This window comes from Colletes latitarsis, chromosome 11 (genome assembly GCF_051014445.1).
Source record: "Colletes latitarsis isolate SP2378_abdomen chromosome 11, iyColLati1, whole genome shotgun sequence".
Taxonomy (NCBI): Eukaryota; Metazoa; Arthropoda; class Insecta; order Hymenoptera; family Colletidae; genus Colletes; species Colletes latitarsis.
Genome location: NC_135144.1, coordinates 20417592 through 20436487, shown reverse-complemented (window position 1 = coordinate 20436487; position 18896 = coordinate 20417592). Strand labels below are relative to the sequence as shown.

Below are 18896 nucleotides of genomic sequence, written 5' to 3'. Positions count from 1 at the left end.
GCTTCCTCTTAATCCGCACAACGGATCTGTTTGAACTTCGATAGACGAACTTTGATCGCCGTTAAAACTTGAACAGTCGTAAAGAGAGGAAATCGACGAGGGAACCGTGACGTTCTTGTAATTTATGGCCGATGCCTTTTATGCGCTTTATCAAGATTTCATATTTTTACTTTCTCGGGTACTTTTATGCGTAACAAATGTTTAACCAAGTATCCAAGAAAGCATACTAAAATATGAAAAATAGTGATCTGATACTAGATCAGTGACGCAAGGGTTAAACAAGATTAAGGGGGCCAGACAGCCAGATTGAGCCTTTTTGTAAGGACTTATTAAAAAGGTAGCTTAAAATGTATACGAATACAAATTTTGTATTACAAAATGTTGTCGAACAACTATGTAGCGAGTATTTAAACAAATACAAATTATTTAATTATTAGGGGGTCATTCTTAAAACCTCAAGCATTGAAAAGAGATAAAAGAAAAAAAAATTTCGAATTTTTCAATCCGTCATAGTGGTTTCCCCCTTTAACGTAAGGGAACAAAACTTCGAAAATCAGACTACTGTTTGATCCGCGTTGTCGAGTCAGCGGAACATTAGAGTCGGAGTAAAACCGTTTTCTCTAACGATCGAAGGTACTCGCGGGGATAGTTGTAGTGCAACCTTCGGCGAAATGCGGCGCAATATCGAGTATCCAGGGGACCGGGACGGGACACGTGCGCGTCGCTCGAGCGTGTGGCGTCGGGACGTTCGTGTCGGTTAGCGAGGACGACGTCGATCTCCGCAGGAACGATCCTACGGAAATCGGAAACAAGGTTCCGGCTGGTAGTGTCAACAGATTTGCCCCTGATAGTTGGCGGTCGAGAGGAAGCGAGGGGCCAGGGAAAGGGTGCAGATCGATCGAGAAACGAGGGGGTGTGGGTTGAGTCAGAGCAAAGCAAGGGCGGGCTCGCGATCAAATATTAAGTCTTATCTGGCGCCGCCTTACCCAGAAGTTGCTTTTTCTCTCTCGCTGTACGTCCTTTCGTCTCTTTCTCGCTTCGTCTAATTATCCCCGCCGACGACCGATGGGTTCTACGATCCCCTTCTATTTCTGCTCTCTAGCCTCCACGCCGCCCTGCGGTCGCGGCTATCCTCGATCGGTGAAACCACACACGTTGAGTATAGAATACATAAAAGTACCGACTTTCTTTCTCTATTCGTTTAAGATCAACCTCGCTCTCATCCCTCCCCCTGCCGCCACCCCTTTGGCTCTTTCGCGCCGCGTTCCTTCCTTCGATCGTCGGACGTTAATAGCCGCCACCGTCCCACCCCTCGTTGCCACCCCATTCTCGGGTGACCGTAATTAAGAGAAGGGAGGACGCGGATGGAGCCGATGTGGGTTCATCAAAGGAGGGCATTCAAGCTCGGAATCCTAGGCCGAGGAGACCAGTTTTTTCCGTTTTCATTGCCGCGATCTACGCTACCTTGTATTACAAGATGGGATTCTGTTTCCATCGACTTTCTCGTTCGTTTCTTACACCCTTAATTTCGTCTTATTTAACCCCTTACCGTACAATGACGAGTCTGACTCGTGACAAGTTCTTGGTGTCATTAAGTCTTAGACATTTTAACATTCACGAGATATTCGTAAAACAAATCTACCATTACCTTGTACGAGAACAAATTTAAACAAAATTTAATAGTACACGTTTGAAAAATCATTTGGAATTAAATCGTACGTTAAGGGGTTGATCGTCGACCGTTTAATCGTACATTTTACGTTCCGTTTACCAAAAATAAATGGTGCTCTAGCGCGAAGAGTCGCTCCGAACGTCGTTCCGTGAAAAATTTGCGTGCCTCGGGTCTTCCTGCCCGCCCTCGTTTCCCGATCAGTCGTATTTCTTTCGAGCGGAATTGGAATTGCGTATTTCGGGGAAGGAACAACAGTCGAAGGATTCCGGAGACGCCGGGGGTTGCCGGCGGGGGCGTAAGCGGCGGTTCGGCGCGTCCTCGTTACGCGAAAACGAGGGCGAAAGCGTTTCGAGGATTGCGATTCGATTGAAAATTTTCTCAGGTCCCGGGGATCCTCGGGGTCGGATTGGTTGGCGCCACTGGAAAGAAAGTTTTTCTCTAATGACCAAGCCGAAGTGGTTACCGTTAATTTGGCCCCCCCCTCCCCCTCTAACTCCGCGTTTCGCTACTTCTTCGCCACGGTCGTCCCCCTATCGTCTTTCCCCTCCACTCCACTTACATTTTTCCTGCACCCGTCATCGTGTTTATAGGGTGACCCCGAAAAACAATGGTCGAGCGCGAGAAAAAGGAAGGAAATCGTGAAACGAAGGACAGAGCGCCTAGGCGCCTAAAGATCGTTCACCAGCGACAGCGTCGAGGATTGACGCGTTCGATCGTGATCGATCGATATTTCCTCTGACACCAAGGTTAAGCCTGATGTGCTTTGCATAACTGTCAAGTCTTGGCTTCGCAGCCAGAAGTTACGAAAGATATCGTCGTTTTTCGTTCTGGCGAACACCGATGCGATACGAAAGTTAGCGATACTCGTTGCTGGTCAGGGGCGGGGGGCATTAATATGAAACGCGTGGCCAGCGACGAATAATTTCCGTTTTTAGTGCGACGCGTATATGCTCTATTGCTCGATGCAAAGCACTGCCCGCTCCAACGCAACGGTTCAAAGTATCGCCTAAAAATGAGAATGATCGATCGTGTCGTTTCTTCAAAATTTAGACTTCCGTATCTAAACATTGCAACGTGAGAAAATACCTCTTGGCAGGGGAAGTTTCAGAAGCTATTCATTTCGTATAGTTCTAACTTTTTCTTAATTTTATACGAAACGTAATATCTGGAAACTTATTCTTAACAGTGTGATATTCGAAGTTTGGTGATCCAGGTTTTCGGACATTTTTTTACGGAAGAATAATTAGGGGGATAAACGTGCTTTCGCAATAACAACACGTGCCTTTCGCGAAACGTTTCGGAGAAGCCAAAGGATACTTGGAAGTAATTAGCTTTAAATCCCAATGAGTCTAGATCCGGCGCTGCCCCGCCGGTTGTTGTAGTGAAATTCCACCGGTCCCTCGTGCTTCTTTTTCGAGCACCGAGTATCGCTTTGCAGAAGCAGCCCGGATAGCCACAACTCTGCGGGAAGGAAGAAGCGGCAGAGTGTGAGGGTGGCTTCCAGAGAAAGATGGAGAACAACAGGGTGAAAGCTGCGAGTATAGCAGAGTAGAGGGGGTGGGGGGTGGCAATGCTCTCACATTCTTTTTGCCAAGCGAAACGTTGCCGGCGGAGGCAGCGAGAGCGTCGCCTATCGATTTTTACTTCTAATGAATTCGAGCTAAAAACCCTCTCCTTCGCCCCACGGCCCCCCCCCGGCCCTCTCTTTCTCTCTAGTATTCCGCCACGGCTACTGCTGCTACCCTCGTGCTTAGCCACGCTTGCACCCTCTGTTCCATGAACCACGCCAATCACTGCGCGGCATAATTACACCGTCGAGCCTGGTGTGCGACTCCGGCGAAGTCGTGTTTCTTAGACCTCGTGCACCGTAGTAAAAAAAAAAAGAGAGAAAGAAAGAAAAAAGAAACAAGAAAGTTAGGGGCGGAGGCGAAAGAGAAGCGAGCACGATGTCTGCTGGCTTAGACCGAGTTTCGGCGAGTTAGAACCCCGGTCGAGGATCGACCTCCGCGAACTTTGACTTTCGTTTGTTTAGGGGTTTGCATTATTTCATGGTCGACGGAACTTGCATTTGTCAAGTTCGTTCTTTAAATCTTGCACCCTCGAAATTAGAGGGTCTTTTTTCATCGTTGTAGAATAAAAGAAGAACGCGCTTCGAGTTCGTTGGTTTCCATAAAAAATCGCAACTATTCGGAAAATATTCATGGAGGACGCACGAACGTTGACCGCGCCGGACTATAGAGATTTTCCACGCGTGTCTCGAATATTTCCAGAGGAACAGAGTCTAACGATCGTAAAATGAAGACGACGTCCACGTTTCGCGATTTCTGTTTCGAGTAAAACCGCAGCGAATCGCGGGCTGTGAAAATTTCACGGAATTACAAAACGAGGACGCGCGATGAAAACGGAACAGATAAATCATCCGACCCCGAACGAGAGACAGTTTACTGACGAACGCAATCTGAATTCGTGCCAGTCTCTCCTCCCTCCCTCCCTCCCTCGTTCGAAGCAATTACTGTATTAGAAATGACTTCGAATTTCCGCGGAACGTGTACGTGCACTTGAAATCCACGCGTATATGCACCGTTTGCATTGTGACGCGCCGGCATGCGGTGTAATCACTATGTTGATGCTCGCACAGGAATAGATTAGTAACTAGTTGCCAGATGCGCGAGTCCGCGTCGCTGATCGTCGAAATAGTGGAATCCGTTAGCATTCGCTACTTTCGTTCTTTCGTATTCCTAGCATTATCCAAAAGGATGTTTCTAAAAATCATTTCTTATTAAACATCGAAAACATCGAGTGTCCAATGCCAATCTGTTATAGTAACTTCGATAGAAACGACGGAAACTGCTGGAAGAATTTTCAAACGCATTTCAATGTTTCGTAATCGAGTGATTTTTTTGCAGACGAATTACTTTAATAATTTCCGAATGAACTGTTTTAAATAACTAAATTGAAAAAATTGAGAAAATATCTATACGTGTAAATATGCAAAAAATAAAAATTGAATAAATATTCTTCGTAAGCTGATTATAGCTTAAAAGGTTTACTTGTGTAGAAGCGTGCACAAGCGTGCCACTTTGCATGAAGATATTTTTAAAAAAATAAAATTGACAGAAAATTAGGACTAACGATAAACAGACGAGAGTCGATTTTACTATAAAAATTTGCTCGTGCAAGCACGAAGATCGAAGATTAGAACGTTTCGAAAAGTTGACCGAAATCAAATTCAGAGGGCAGAGAGGAATTTTTAATCTATTCGAATTAGAAGAACCGGTCGAGGAATGCTGTAACCAACCGTCATCCAGAATTAAGAGGGCCATTGAAATCGATCGGCTCGTCTCCTTGACCACCCCTTTGCCGCGGAAAATAAAAACCCGGCCGAATTTTTAGAAGCGCCTTCGGGCGAGAATGGCGCATAATGCGAAACCGGTTTCGAAATTCATCCCTTAAGAAGTCGCTAACTCGTTCGAGTTACCGCGGCGCAATTATCGGCGAGACATCGAAATAGACTATAGGTGTGTATATAGAAGGCAATACCAAACCCCTTGGGACGGGGGAACGTTAATTGAAATGAAACCGTGCGAACGAAATATTCTATGGGGCGAGCTTCATGTTCTTCTTCTAAACCCCTCTAACGATTCTTCCTTCGATGGTTTCATGCAAATCGAACGGTGTCTTGCATCAACGATCGTAGCTTCTTGGAAATTACGTTCGAAACACATTTTGCAAACGTTCGTGATTTTTTAATTTCGTCTATACATGTTGGTTTTGAAAAGCTACGATGAATATATTACAATTATAATTAGAACTACTTTTATTTTTGTAAGTTTAACATTATTTTTTACTCAAACACGTTTCGTTGTACATCCACAAGAAGTTCGATTAACATTTTTTAAATGCTGCATCACTTGTTTGTCTAAACGGTGAATCCGAACAATTCGAAATATAAATCGGCAATTCTATTTCGAACGGAATTTTGTTGACAAAAGAAAGAGTTTATTTTGCGATATGCACAGTTTTACACTGGCCAGACAATGTTTCTACCGAAATAATTTTGGGAGAATCTTCGTATCTCGTTCGATGAATTCGTTTCTGTTTTTCTTAGCCAGAAATGTCGATAATAAAAGTCCAAAGCCCAAAGTCAGATTCTTTCCGAATAAAATGCTTCTAAAATCATGGTTTGGGGAAACGATTCGATATACGATGGGAGGCTCTATTATATAATGTTTATCTATTAATTAACGAGACAACGTTTATCTTACTAATCTCAATCGATTTATAAATAAAGAATTTCTATCTTCGATGGTAAATATAAACGTGGTTAAAATTGAATCTTTCTAAAAGCTGATCGGAGAAGTTGGTATTTTGATGTTGTAAAATTCGAGAAGTCAGTATTTTGGTAAAAATATTCGTTTATCAATTCAGAGTTTCGCGCGTGTTGCCCCGATGACGCGAAACGAAAACGTCAGCAACAAAATTGCTGTTATCGTGTCGCGACGGTATATGTATCAATGATCGAATGCGTGACCTCGTACGAGAGCACGCTCGGAACTTCATAATTATTGTAATTATTGCAATGAAACGTCGTCGCGTCGATCACGATTCAGTCGCGAACCCGCGCAATAGTCTTATTCTAGGAATTCTTTCCGCTACCAAATTAATAGCATCGTCGCGATCCATCGAAATATACGATAATTAACAGCAACTAACAATAGAATCGTCGCGTTTAATTGGCTGCTGTACTATTTCCACGAATAAAATGTCAATGCAAGCGAACGCGAGGAACGGTATAAATTAAATTGAAATATAAAAATAATTTCATAATCGAACGAAGCGACCAATTACGTCTTTCAAGCTTTATCTAATATTTCTCTGAAGCTCTAAAGATATTTTAATACAAACGTTTCCGACCATTTTCTGGCGGTTACACGATTTAATAAAAATTATTAAAAGAATAGATATCGAAACTTTTAATAATTTCGGTGACTTTTGACTTTTGCCTCGGAATCATCCCTTAAAATATTTACGAACATTAGTTAATTTTTTCGATAATCTGCAACTATAATAGATAACAGATACGTATTATTGCTAAATTGGAAAAATACTCTCGTCGGTTTCAGCCATTATTTAATCGATCGTCCGTGGAAAGAAAAAGTAAATCATTTTCGTTTGGCCGATAACGAAGCAATGGACAAGGATGATTCGGATAGCAGCTCGAACGTACGCGTTACAAATCTTATAAATTTACAAGGGTACGGTGTCCCAGCAGCGGCGATATGCACACGTAAAGCGCGACGTCGCGTCGCCCGCGACTAATCGGATTTCCCAGCTCTGGCGGACAACGATGGCAGCGATAATGGAATTACCGTGGGGTCAGCACTTAATTACCTCGATGTATAGCCCGATATACGGAACAACATTTCGTTCCCGGCACTGCAAACATCGGCTAACCGACGGGGACATTTTTAGACGTTCTAAGCCGATTCGTCGAAGAACCGAGTAACCCGGTTATGCCCATTCGCCTCGATCCCAGGCCACTTGCGTTCGAACCGTTTTTCCTCCTCTGCTTTCCACCCCCAGATCGCGTTCTTTAATTCCGTGTCGCCATACACCCTTCCAAGAACAGATTCCGATTCCAGACATCCAACTACACCACGACATGTTTAACTTATCGCAACCGATCGACTGTAACTTCACGATGACGATCGATCTTTTCTACCTTGTTTCTCAATATTTCGAGGAGGTTTCGAGCGTTACATAATATCAAAATTCATTTCAAGTCATCGAAAGAAACATTTAGTTTGAAAATTTATCTCTCGAGCATGCCCCCTGTTTCAATACTCAAATTGAGGAACAGGTGACTGAACAGCTCCGTCAAATATCTCCGTGAGAAAATATTATTTTACGTATCTTGTAAACTTCCTCCGCAGACATTACGAGATCTTTCTAGGAGATCATGCTACGCATTCGAAGTTACTTAAAATTCTGAAAGATCGTACATCTGGAAAAGATACCTATCGATCGACCACAGATAAAATAAATCGTTTGGACGATCGATATCAATCGACGACCAAGGTTTCGTTCGAACGCGAAACTATAATTATTTGTCAGTCCGCGTTCAGCTTACGCGGCGACGTAAACCTGTTACGTTAAGGCCCCGTGCAGACGATCGACTTTTTCTCTTTTCACTTAAGAAAATAAAGAAAGTCATGCGACTGTCCGCGTCGAGATACGCAGATCGCACCACGCGAAACTAGTTAAAATCGATCAACACCGATCAACATTTCTTTCTGGCGACGGACACCGCGTAAACTCTTGTTGACTTCAATTTACACGATCTTACGAAGATTGCAACATTGTTGTTTATCGATTAGAAACGGTATCGCCTATTGAATACTAGTTTCGACTGGATAGGACTGTATCCTCGATTGAATTCTACCTCTGACGAAGGTAACTGATCGAAATCGATGTCGAAATAATTCCATCTGAAGACGCCAGTCGGATTACACGGCAGCCCCTGCCTTCCGGGAAGGGCCAATCGATAGTCTTGCAGCTCGAGCCGGGCCATGTTTGCACACCGATCGAATCCGTTAGTGCTACTTATTCGGTAATTTCTCGATTATGCTTCCTCGTAATTCTTCGACGTTGCATCGGAGTTGCAATTTTCGAGTTACGGCTCTAAAACGTAGATGGGTCGTTTTTAACGGCTAATTACACGCGCAAAATTGTGCAGGACGATCTACAAAGGGGGTCGAAACATTTAGAATTATTCATTTATTTTTCTATTGGCAAAATATATATAAAATAAATACGCAGAATAAATAAATGCAATTCAGAAACGCGATATGTAACGTTGCTCTTCTTATTGTATTCCACGAAAAATGAATAATACTTTTCGACCTGACAGAGTCGTTATCCTGTTAAAACACGCGAAAGTCGATAGGCAATAGATCACGCCTTTCATGGTACCCATGGGCGTGAGAAGAATGATAATAATGTTTGCTCACCGAGACACGTAATGTCAGTTTTCAGCGGACGCGGTGACAACAACGAGAGATCTTGCGAGGTACACGATTTCTTTCGATCCACCGCTGAGTCCGTTTGTAGTCTCGCGTTCTATACACGGTGTTTGCAAAAATCTGAATCCCTTTTCCGGAATTAATTCCCCGTGTCAACTCAGATCGAAATGTCTCTCGCCGATTTCTAAAGATACGAGCAGTAAAGTGCTGCAAGAGCTAGAAACGGGCAACGCTTTATTAGAATAATAGATAACTATTGAATTTTTATTTCTTTCACCCTATCCTTTTCATAAATCCGCATCGAACCGCTTTTCAACTGCTTCGATCGTATTCCGTTGACACGTTTTATAAACTCGTCGATTACTTTGTCTTCTTTCAAACGCTATTTTATCTCCGCAACACGTTGATTCGTAACTTTGTCGATATACTGATTATATATCGTTTATTCCTCGTTCTTTATACGATTGTTCTCTCTCACTGTGTTACTTGTATCCCTCTTCTGGTTTTCTTTTACGTCTCATCGACATCTGGTTCATTAGCGAAACGGTGGTCCTTGGATGTTAGGGTTGTATCTGACCTGATGCCATAAGCCTGTCTTTGCTGGTCGAATATTCTGCATTCGTACATGGTTTGTTGTTAGTGGTGTGTTTCCACAGGAGCTGCAGTCTGGTGGGTCTCTTTTGTCAAAGATGTACTCATGTGTGATTGTTCCTTTTATATTGTTATCTGTACATCTCACGAATAAGTAAACTTTTTCACGTGATTAACAGTCGTCGTCGAGTCGCTGACTTAGGTCCGTAGCGGTCGATGGGACTATATACAACTAAAAATAACCTAGTAATTAACCTCGATTCCGGTTATTGCTAAAAACTAGAAAGATCTGTTTATTTTGTTCGTAAATGGGTCAACATTGGTAGAAACCGGGCGTTGGGTACCTTGGAGATCACGCAGCGACGGCGGTCGGTTCGTTGCGTGTGCGTGTAATCACGTGATCGCGTAACCATAGGATAATAACAGTCGGCGCCGGTTCGTTACAAATTAATAATCGACCCCGTGGCGGGAGAGAGCGCGAGGGGAGGCGAGAAGGAGAACAAGCCGGAGGAAGAGAGAACGTTTCCACCGGGACCCTGTGATTTCCTAACTGATTTCACGGCGTAGTTGCCAGCCTTCTCGCACGTATTTCCACTCGCTCGCATTCTTTGTCACGAGACACGCCGTGGCCCAATATGAGCGCGGATTTTTCACGGTGGAATTTGCGGGCTTTTGTCTGTGCCGACGTGAGAAACATTATGAGAAAGAGGCACGATGGGGGCCCGGGCCGATCGAACCGATCGAAAACGGTTCGAACGGTTCGCAGGGCCCACCGGAAGGTCGACACTCGATATTCTTGCCGATACACGGGGACGAATCTGGGCCCCATCACCTGCCAACCTCTTTTGTAATCGTTCTCGTGCTCCTCGTGACCTCGGCCTCTCTGCTCCAGAGACGCACGATGCGATGGAAGATACAACGATCGAGCAACGATCTTCTTCTCGGCGATTTTCGACCAAAGACACGATCTATCAAACCCTTCCGCTTTCATTTCGAAGACTTTCCACTAAAAACGGTTACTTTCATCGTCCACTTCGCGATATATTGCTAGGAGATTATCGAAACTAATACAAATTATTCATTCCTTAATCCTTAACGGTACGAAAGTATTTTCAGTTTTCTTATTTGTCATATGAAGAGAAATTATGTAGCAAGTATAAACTAAAAGATATTTATTTCTTCAGCGAAAGTTCATTGATGTATTTTCACGGTAATAAGATAGTGAATTTATTATAATAAACATTCTACTTAAGGGACAGAAGTGTCATGGCGCGTATATGGCGACATTGGACCGTTAAGGGTTAACCCTTTCGTATTTAGGATACATATTTGAATAATCTCATCTCGAAATCTTCTCGACACGCGTTCAACTTGACTATTCGCAACCGTGTATGTAAATGATGTAACGCGTTTTCCCTCGATTACGAAGAATTTCTGAATTACGAATCTACGGAAATCGACTTGCGCGAGTTTAAATCGACGAAGTAATAACCGTTTTTGAAGATGCATCGATCGATGCGAAATGTGACGGCTCCGAGACAGCTTTCTCGTTTGATTGACGTTTCAAGACCAAAGCGAAGCGCACGAGAACACGGGGAATATTATTCTAAGAAACTATAAATATAGAGATACCGTAATGAACGCGCGACGCAAGTCTTGAACCTGAACAAACTCGATAAGTTGAATGAATGATGACATTGCGACCGAAACGAGTAAAATCACGTACACGTGGCCGGCGGTCGATGACGGCTGACTGGCGAAGTCACGTGCACGTGACAGTCAACGTCAGAATGTTAATAACATAGCAGAAGAGTTCGCTGCTGAAATTGAGAATTTAAAAAGTTACAAAGAAGAGGAGAAACGTGATCGTAAATTCCTTTTAAAACTTCTACACCGTATTTACATTGTACGTTTTAATTCACCTTTCACTTATCCGTGAATAACATTAAAAATTTTCTGAACACGTACGCGATACGGACACGCATCACTATCGATACGAATGAACGAGATTTGTAACAATGTCAGCATCGCGAAAGGCATCGGTAGACGAAGAGAGAACGAGAGATTCGGTTCCAACGGGGATGCCAAGATCGAATGAAATATAAAGCAAGGCTCGAATGAAAGAAACAGAGACTGGAAAAAGGCGGGTCGAAGGAGAACAGCGAAAGAAGATCAATCGATAGGGAAATATCATCGAAGGGTACGACATATTTTCCTGGACAGGGAGAAGTAATAGTGACAAAGAGAACAATAGTGGACAAAAATGACGAGAAAGAGGGTCAGGAATGCATAGGGGATGCTGCACTCGAAAGCTGGAACTCTTAAAGAGATCGTCCTTCTTTTCATTGTTCGAAATGCATCCGTAAGCACGAAATTTCTGGATAGATGAAAGTAGAACGAAGTCAAAAGTGTCTGTTCATTGGAGAAGTACAATTAAGTTACGATGCAATTCGAAAATTATAGACGACTTTGTCCGCTTAATTTATTTATAGTATCAAAAATAACTAATTTATAGAGAAACATCATTCTTAGGGAGACGATTGGAAAGGAATATTTACAGTGCACTCGTACATACCATAGGAATTAAAAGAAATCGCTCAATCATTGATCAAACAATTCTAACGTGACGGGGAACATTTATCGAGCGATTCGATTCGTTCGGTAAAGATGAAAAGCCTTAAAAGGGTGTAACGATGAATTGGTGCAACAAAAAGCAATTAGGGAGCCACCTTGATTCGTAGAAAAAAGGACGACGGGTCGAGAAAAAGGCGAAGAGACTTCGCATCGACGTTCTTGAGCCAAACTTTCCCGAATCTAGCCCCTGGAGTCTCTTAATTCGAGGATCAACGTGTCTGTTTTCCAAGACTAAGTGCGTGTAGGGGGAAATTAGAGGGATCCTTTACACGGTCTCTCCTTTCAGGGCTGTTTTTCCACGGCTGGAAAGAAGCTTGCGTCGCACGTATCAAAATTATGAAAAATACGAGTACAGTTTTTCCCACCCAGAAGGTATTCGTTCGCGATCGCGAGCGGCTGGGGAAGAATCTTAAGAAGATTTAGCGGCGAGGATCGTGGCTCGGGATCCTGCGTGTATGAAAATGCTCGGGTCAGAAACCTTGACGGTCGGTACGAGCCCAGAGGATCTTTTAAAGCGCAGTCGAACGACTCTCGATCTCGGATCCCCTGGTCGATGCACGCTGTTATCGAAGCTATCTAGGTTCGGTGAAATGATCGGCGCAGCGCCGTATAGTAATCGGATGATCCGTGGGCACGTACGCCGATAGATTTAAATTGCAAATCGATTTCGCTTCTTTGTAGTCAGCCACCTAGTGCGTGCCACCTATCCTCTATACGTGACGCGGAGGCTCGACATGCATCTAGCTGTCCGCGCCACGCCAGCATTCCCAGAAATAGTTTTAATCTCAGACGTGTCGGAGACCTCGCCGACCAGCTGGAGGCCGGGAAAATCCATAAACTTCTGCTTCTCACCGGGACTGATACGACCGATGAATGATTAATTCGCCGCCATCGGCGCTTTCTGTTAAATTCTAACAACCGTCCTCGCACGATGATTGGCATCGATTGTCGGGACGCCTCGTACGCACGGAATATCATTCTCACGCTGTACGCGTCACTTTTGTATATCTGTACAATAACCGAGTTGACCGGTAGAAAATGCACGATTTTACGCGACACGATACTATCAAGTTACAAATAATTATATCAAGAAATTTACCACCGAATCGTAACTAAAAGGCGTCCCAAAATTCACGCAAGAAGTAATTTTTATAGAAAACACAGGTTTTTAATTAAAACTTGTAAATTTGTATCGGGTAAATGGTCTTCGTGGCTTTGCTGGCACATACGCACTCTTTTGTCGAAATTTTCCGTGATCGTTTTGCATAAATATGGCTGGATTTTGTTGATACAGCGCTCAATTTTTTCCTTTAAGGCGTGGGTGGTCACGGGCTTGTTGACATAAAACTTAGATTAAAAAAAAAAATCCAACAGCGTTATTTTCATCGCATCAAGTTTTGAAATTTATGAGCTTATTTTTTTCACCTGTGTACTTGGACGATACACAATGTCCAAGGATAGAATATTTACTGGGAGCTTTCGGAGACAAACCCTAACAGATCTCGCATTCTGATCACGACTATACTCGATGTACGAGGAATGTTATCCGGCCACTAATCGTAGAACCATCGTTTTCCTTAAACGAGCTTACTTTTTTTCCTGTAGATGGTAACAATCTTCTTCGCAAGATTGTTCATTATCGGTGAAAGGGAAACAAAGTCTTTCTCTCTCGTTTCAATCACGCTAAATGGATTCCGTGGCCTACTTTCTCGGATTAATTCAGCCCATTTGATGGAGCATACACAGCTTGCACGTTCCTTTTCATTTTTTCAATTAAGCCGAAATTTCTATCGATACGCGTGCCCTGAAAGTAGAAATCAGTGTCCAACACCATCGGGATCTTTCTTTTTTCTCGTTAAGTATTCGTTTGCTTGCAAATGTCAAGGACTTGTAATATACAAAAAAACTCCATCTTTTTTAAAGAAAAATAATATTTTCAGTGATTCTTCGTGTGATACATTTTTTGTATGTACGAAATGTCGAACACTCTATCCTGTACACGTATAAACGACCATAGTATAATCAGCAGAATTAATAAAAGAAGGGTACAATTTACAGTCGACAAAATTCTTTAAAAAATTCAATTTCGGAGTTACTCGAAAGACGACTACGAATTAGATTGGATTCTTAAACGAAACGGAATGCAGCAGCTCGACAAAGTATCGACACGTTCGTAAAATTCGTGGAACCGAGTGTTTGCGTAACCTGTTTATACGAGCGTGACAAATTCCTTTGACAGCCGTGACAGGGATGTCGAGCGCGTAAAATATTAAACCATAACTAATTTGCCCGATAACACTGTTTAATATAAAAAAAAAAAATTCAGTTTTCGTTTTCCCCGGCGACTCGCATGCGTATAATTTGTATGATAATTCTGCATTAATAACGATTAAGATATAATATACATAGTGGTCCGGAGTTGCCACGAAACCCGTGCCCCCTTCGTACATTCCTCTCCCTCTTACTCGACTTTCGCGTTATCACGAATCCATTTTCGCCATCGAGATATCGACGCACGCATGTTCCTTAACTTTTTCATACCGTAATCGCTTCGGACCAATTTCGGGTTTTAATATAAAATTTGCAAGGAAAATAATCTTGCGCCGAACCGAGGGGACGTAAAAATTATCGCTACAGATACGAGAATGCAAATTTTAAACGCTACTCGCGCGGACCATGCCCGTATTAAATCATAAAATCCAATAATGATAGGTACGAGAAGTTGAAAAAATTTTTTTATTAAATTTATTAATACGCTTTAATTGCTTTTATTTGAAATTTAAAAATTCCATTGCGCAAATAATAATTACAGTCGACTTTTTAAATAGTTCCTCTAATAAGAATTTTCGTTCCTGGCGATTAAATCGAATAAGAAATACAAACAGTCGCTTTCATTCGGTTTGGACGGAAACTTTTACATTGCTAATACGAACAGCTGCTGTGATTAGGTGCTTACGAGTCATTCGTGGAGCCGTTCGAAACAAAGACGATCAAATTAGCCTTCGCGCATAATCAATGTGACTCGTCAAATTCTGAGCCCGTGACTACAAACATTTCTAACCTTTAACGCTTAATTTTCTCGTTTACCCATCGGACATACAATTTGTTCCCCTTTCTTTTGGCTTCCCGGGAACGATTCTTTCGTAAACTTAAGTTACCGTGCTTTCAGAATCGAATCGCTCGAAGAACAAAAGTATAGTAAATATTCCAAATACACTTTAAAATATTTTTTTAAGATGGAACGTAAGTTAAAATGAGACGTTAAAAAATTTAAGTAAATATTTTATCTACGTCGTCGAGTTAAAGTACGTGTAAAGAAAATAAGTCGAAGTTATGGACGTTCGCAGCAGGCGAAACACGAAGCACGAGAAAGGGCACAATAGTTGCATTCTTCATAGTAAAATATCATAGGTTACTTCCTCATACCGTATGTCACTCCTCCATTAGCGTAACAATTATAAATGCTTGCTCATGTGAACTTCGCGCGTTTCTTTTTCGCTATCGTTAGTTTCCATCTTTTAACGATCCGTTCGAGCCCACGTCGATTACGTAAATTGGCTTTTTAACAAACAAAACCTACGTTAATCACTGTATAATGACAGATAATCGCGGCGCAATTAAAGCGTTTCGACCAAACACGTGGCATAAATTACGTACAACGTATTTGGTTAAGAACATCGTGATCGTTCACTTTCCAGCGATTTCGATCGGCGTGATCGATCTTTCATCGAAAATTGGAAAAATCCTGTCGGAGTAATAGGCAGTAAATAGAAACTATGAGCAATAATTCATTTGTGCACGATGAATACATTTTCATAGAATTACGAAGCTTTGGATCGTGTCTCAATAATTGAATATTTAGAGGCAACCAAACGGATCTATTAAAAAAAGGAGTTTAATTACTCGTGAAAAATTTTGAGTACGAATGGAAATAAAAAAAAAAATAACAATGATAATATCAACCCTTTGTTCTCGGCTGTCCCCTCTGAAGGGACAAAGAATTTTTATGTACCCTCTAAAGAAACACAACGATGTTATTGTTTTGAAGTGATTACATAGGACAAAATACATAAGCAAAAAATGTAAAAACAGATATGTTTACTTGGAGTATTTACTATCTATTTCGTAAAAAAGTGTAATAGAGTGCAAAGGGTTGATAGTAAGTGGGATTCGGGTCAAAATGGACCCCGACTCCGCTATTCGAGGGCCAACCGGACTAAAAGGGTATTGCAGGGATGGGAGGAAGACGATAAATCTCTGTGGAGCCTGTTGGGGGATATTTCATTCGCATAACGCCGCGTTAACAACTCATCGAGCAGTATTACGCACCTTGGGTCGAGATTACCGGTACCAATAACCCTTCCAGGCCGATCTGCGTCCACTTCGGCGGAGAATCGATCGCAGAAAACGCGCGTACGACGGGTAAGCCCGTTCATTGTCGAGCACAGGGCGTATGGGCGAGGTGTGCATCGGGGGCCTGCTTAACCGCGGCCCAACAATGAAACCACGAGAAAAATGATCCTTGTCGAGGAGACGCGGAGGCAGGCCCAATGGGTTTCTTCGCGCGGCGCTTAACGACGATTTCGATCGTTTACGACTTTAATAATTTAGGCGCGGCCCGGCTCGCGAAGCTCGACACGTTTTCGGTCGTAAACCGCGCGACTAAATCCGTATTTATGAGGAAGAAGAGGTAGTCCGGCAACCGGGGACTTGTCTCCTTCATCCTTCGAGTCTTTCCTTCTCGCTCGCCCTACGCCCTCGGCCTTTGTCCCATTCCCTGCGTCCGTTTCTCTGTTTCTCCGGCGGACTCTCGACTCTCCACGAGGAATCGATCCGATCGAACGGAAGACAATGTTTGAAAATGACTATTTTTTAAACGTATGCTCATCTAAAGGGTTCACTGGACCGTCCAAAGTTCGGTGAAAAATTATTTTCGTAGGTAAATACTGAATTAAACGCTTACGGGGGATGCTGTTGGGGTTGTTGCGAAGGGAGAACGTGATGAAATAAGCATAGATATACAGAAAGATTTGAGCAGAAGCGTTACAAATGAAATGGGAAATTCGAGGCAAGAATCTTGTAATCAAGGTAGCAGAGAGAATATAATCGAGAAAGTATACACATAGCAGTAACAAACCTATCAAAATATCAAGATCGATCGAACGTTACATATGTCTAAATATCCCAAATGTGTTGCAATAACAATTTTACTTTTTAAGAGGCTACCTGTCTATAGCAATCAATTCCTATCACTGAGTGAACGTATCCTTGACAGGGGTAGTAGCTATTTCACCCCTATAGCAACTGTATTATGATTTCTCCGTTTTGCTATACCTTTCTAAATCATTCACCGAATAATTGCTTCGGAAATCAGCCGCTGTACAAGGAAGACGAGAAAGAAATACGATAATTAGATGAATTGCACTAGGTATGGCATATGGAACTTCAGGTGTGTTTATCAGAATTTTCCCATCACACGTCGATTAAAGTAACTGTTGTTTTCTGATTATTCACGATATACAGCTGCGTGCTACTTAATAACGTTTCTTTCTCAACCAATACCAAAAATAACAATTTTTTAACATTGTTCTTTGTTTCGATGCAATTTTTTGGACGTGTTGATTCGTTTGGTCCGCTTCGCGGGTAAATAATGAAAGCATTAGCGTTCCATTGACGATTCAAAATCAAAATTTCAGGCAAATATGTCGTCCTCGACGATGACGAAACCAAAATGCGACTCTACTTGGCCTTGTTCCTTGTACACAGTATGTTAATAACATTTATTGTCGACCGTAATTTATAAACTAAATATTACAAGCATATCGGAAAGTGTATAAAAGATCGTATATTTTACAACGCGAATACGATAGTTCTCGGTTATTAATTTAACTGGCAGAAAAAGCTGCAATAAAAATCCAGGCCGCGATCCCGCGATCACAGTTCTTCGATCCGTCGGATGTTTATGAAAATTACGGTTGTAAATCCGTTAATTAAAATATACGGTGCTGACTATATACGTATACTTTAACGAGTATTTTCCACGCGATGCTAACGCGACAGAAAATATGCACGCAGTTCATTGCAAATTCTACTCTTCCGCTATAAACAAACGTTAAATTCTGCGCTACAAAAAATTCTTAATCTAGAATTTATTCGAAAATAAATTAAAAATACTACGCGTCAGTAAACACAGACACACTGCAATTTGTAACTATACTTAAAATACACTGAATCTTTCGGTATCAGTTGTAAATTCAATTTTACTTTTAAAATTCAAAAGGGTTAAAAACGCTATTTGCAAATTTCCATAAAACCGTTCGAGCTTTCGATCAGTTATCAGCAGAAATCAGCTCGTAATTTCAATCAACGGCGCAAGAACAACGCGAGGCCTCGCAATACGAGACACGCAACCATGATTATTTTCCTAAGAACCTAACGTTAACTTCCAACGCTTCTAACGGCATTGGCTCGTTAGTTAAATAGAAGTTCGGACTCGGCATAGGTTGGAATAATATACGCGTATAATAAGGTCCCCCTGGGCTCGACGCGAGACATTTTATACGCTCTTTATATTCGCTGTTCACGACTTACCGAGGACGCAGACAGCAGAACTCATCTACGCTCCTTCCGCTCCCTTATGTCCTGAAACAGAAACGCATAACAGTGAGCACACAACTATATACATATGCGCTATGAAACATAACGAAGCCAGCCACGGCTAAAGCTAATGCTCGTATCGCGCAGGTGTGAATTCACCAAGTGGATTATGACGCTCCGTGGCTCAAAGACGTCGCCAATCATCCTCGAGATTCCAGCGCGATAAAAGCACGCGATAGAAAAATTACACGCGGAAATTCTCGGACCGACCGAACGGTAATTTACGGGCGATTTATTGTACTCGCGCTTTAAAAGCGTTTAAACTTTTCGTCGACATCGATATTTGCAAAAATTCAGAAAAATTTCGCGTCGACTGTTAC

The 18896-nt window shown here is 42.3% G+C and overlaps 1 protein-coding gene across 5 annotated transcripts in view; it reads right to left on the bottom strand.

Moving 5' to 3' along the window:
- The window catches only part of Zfh2 (Zn finger homeodomain 2), a 368628-nt gene that overhangs the window by 269543 nt on the left and 80189 nt on the right, over positions 1 to 18896 (bottom strand). For all 5 annotated transcript variants that reach the window (XM_076777785.1, XM_076777784.1, XM_076777787.1 and 2 more), the window contains one exon: positions 18511 to 18561. The gene's annotated coding sequence lies outside the window, so the exon portion shown is untranslated. The remainder of the gene's footprint in view (positions 1 to 18510; positions 18562 to 18896) is intronic.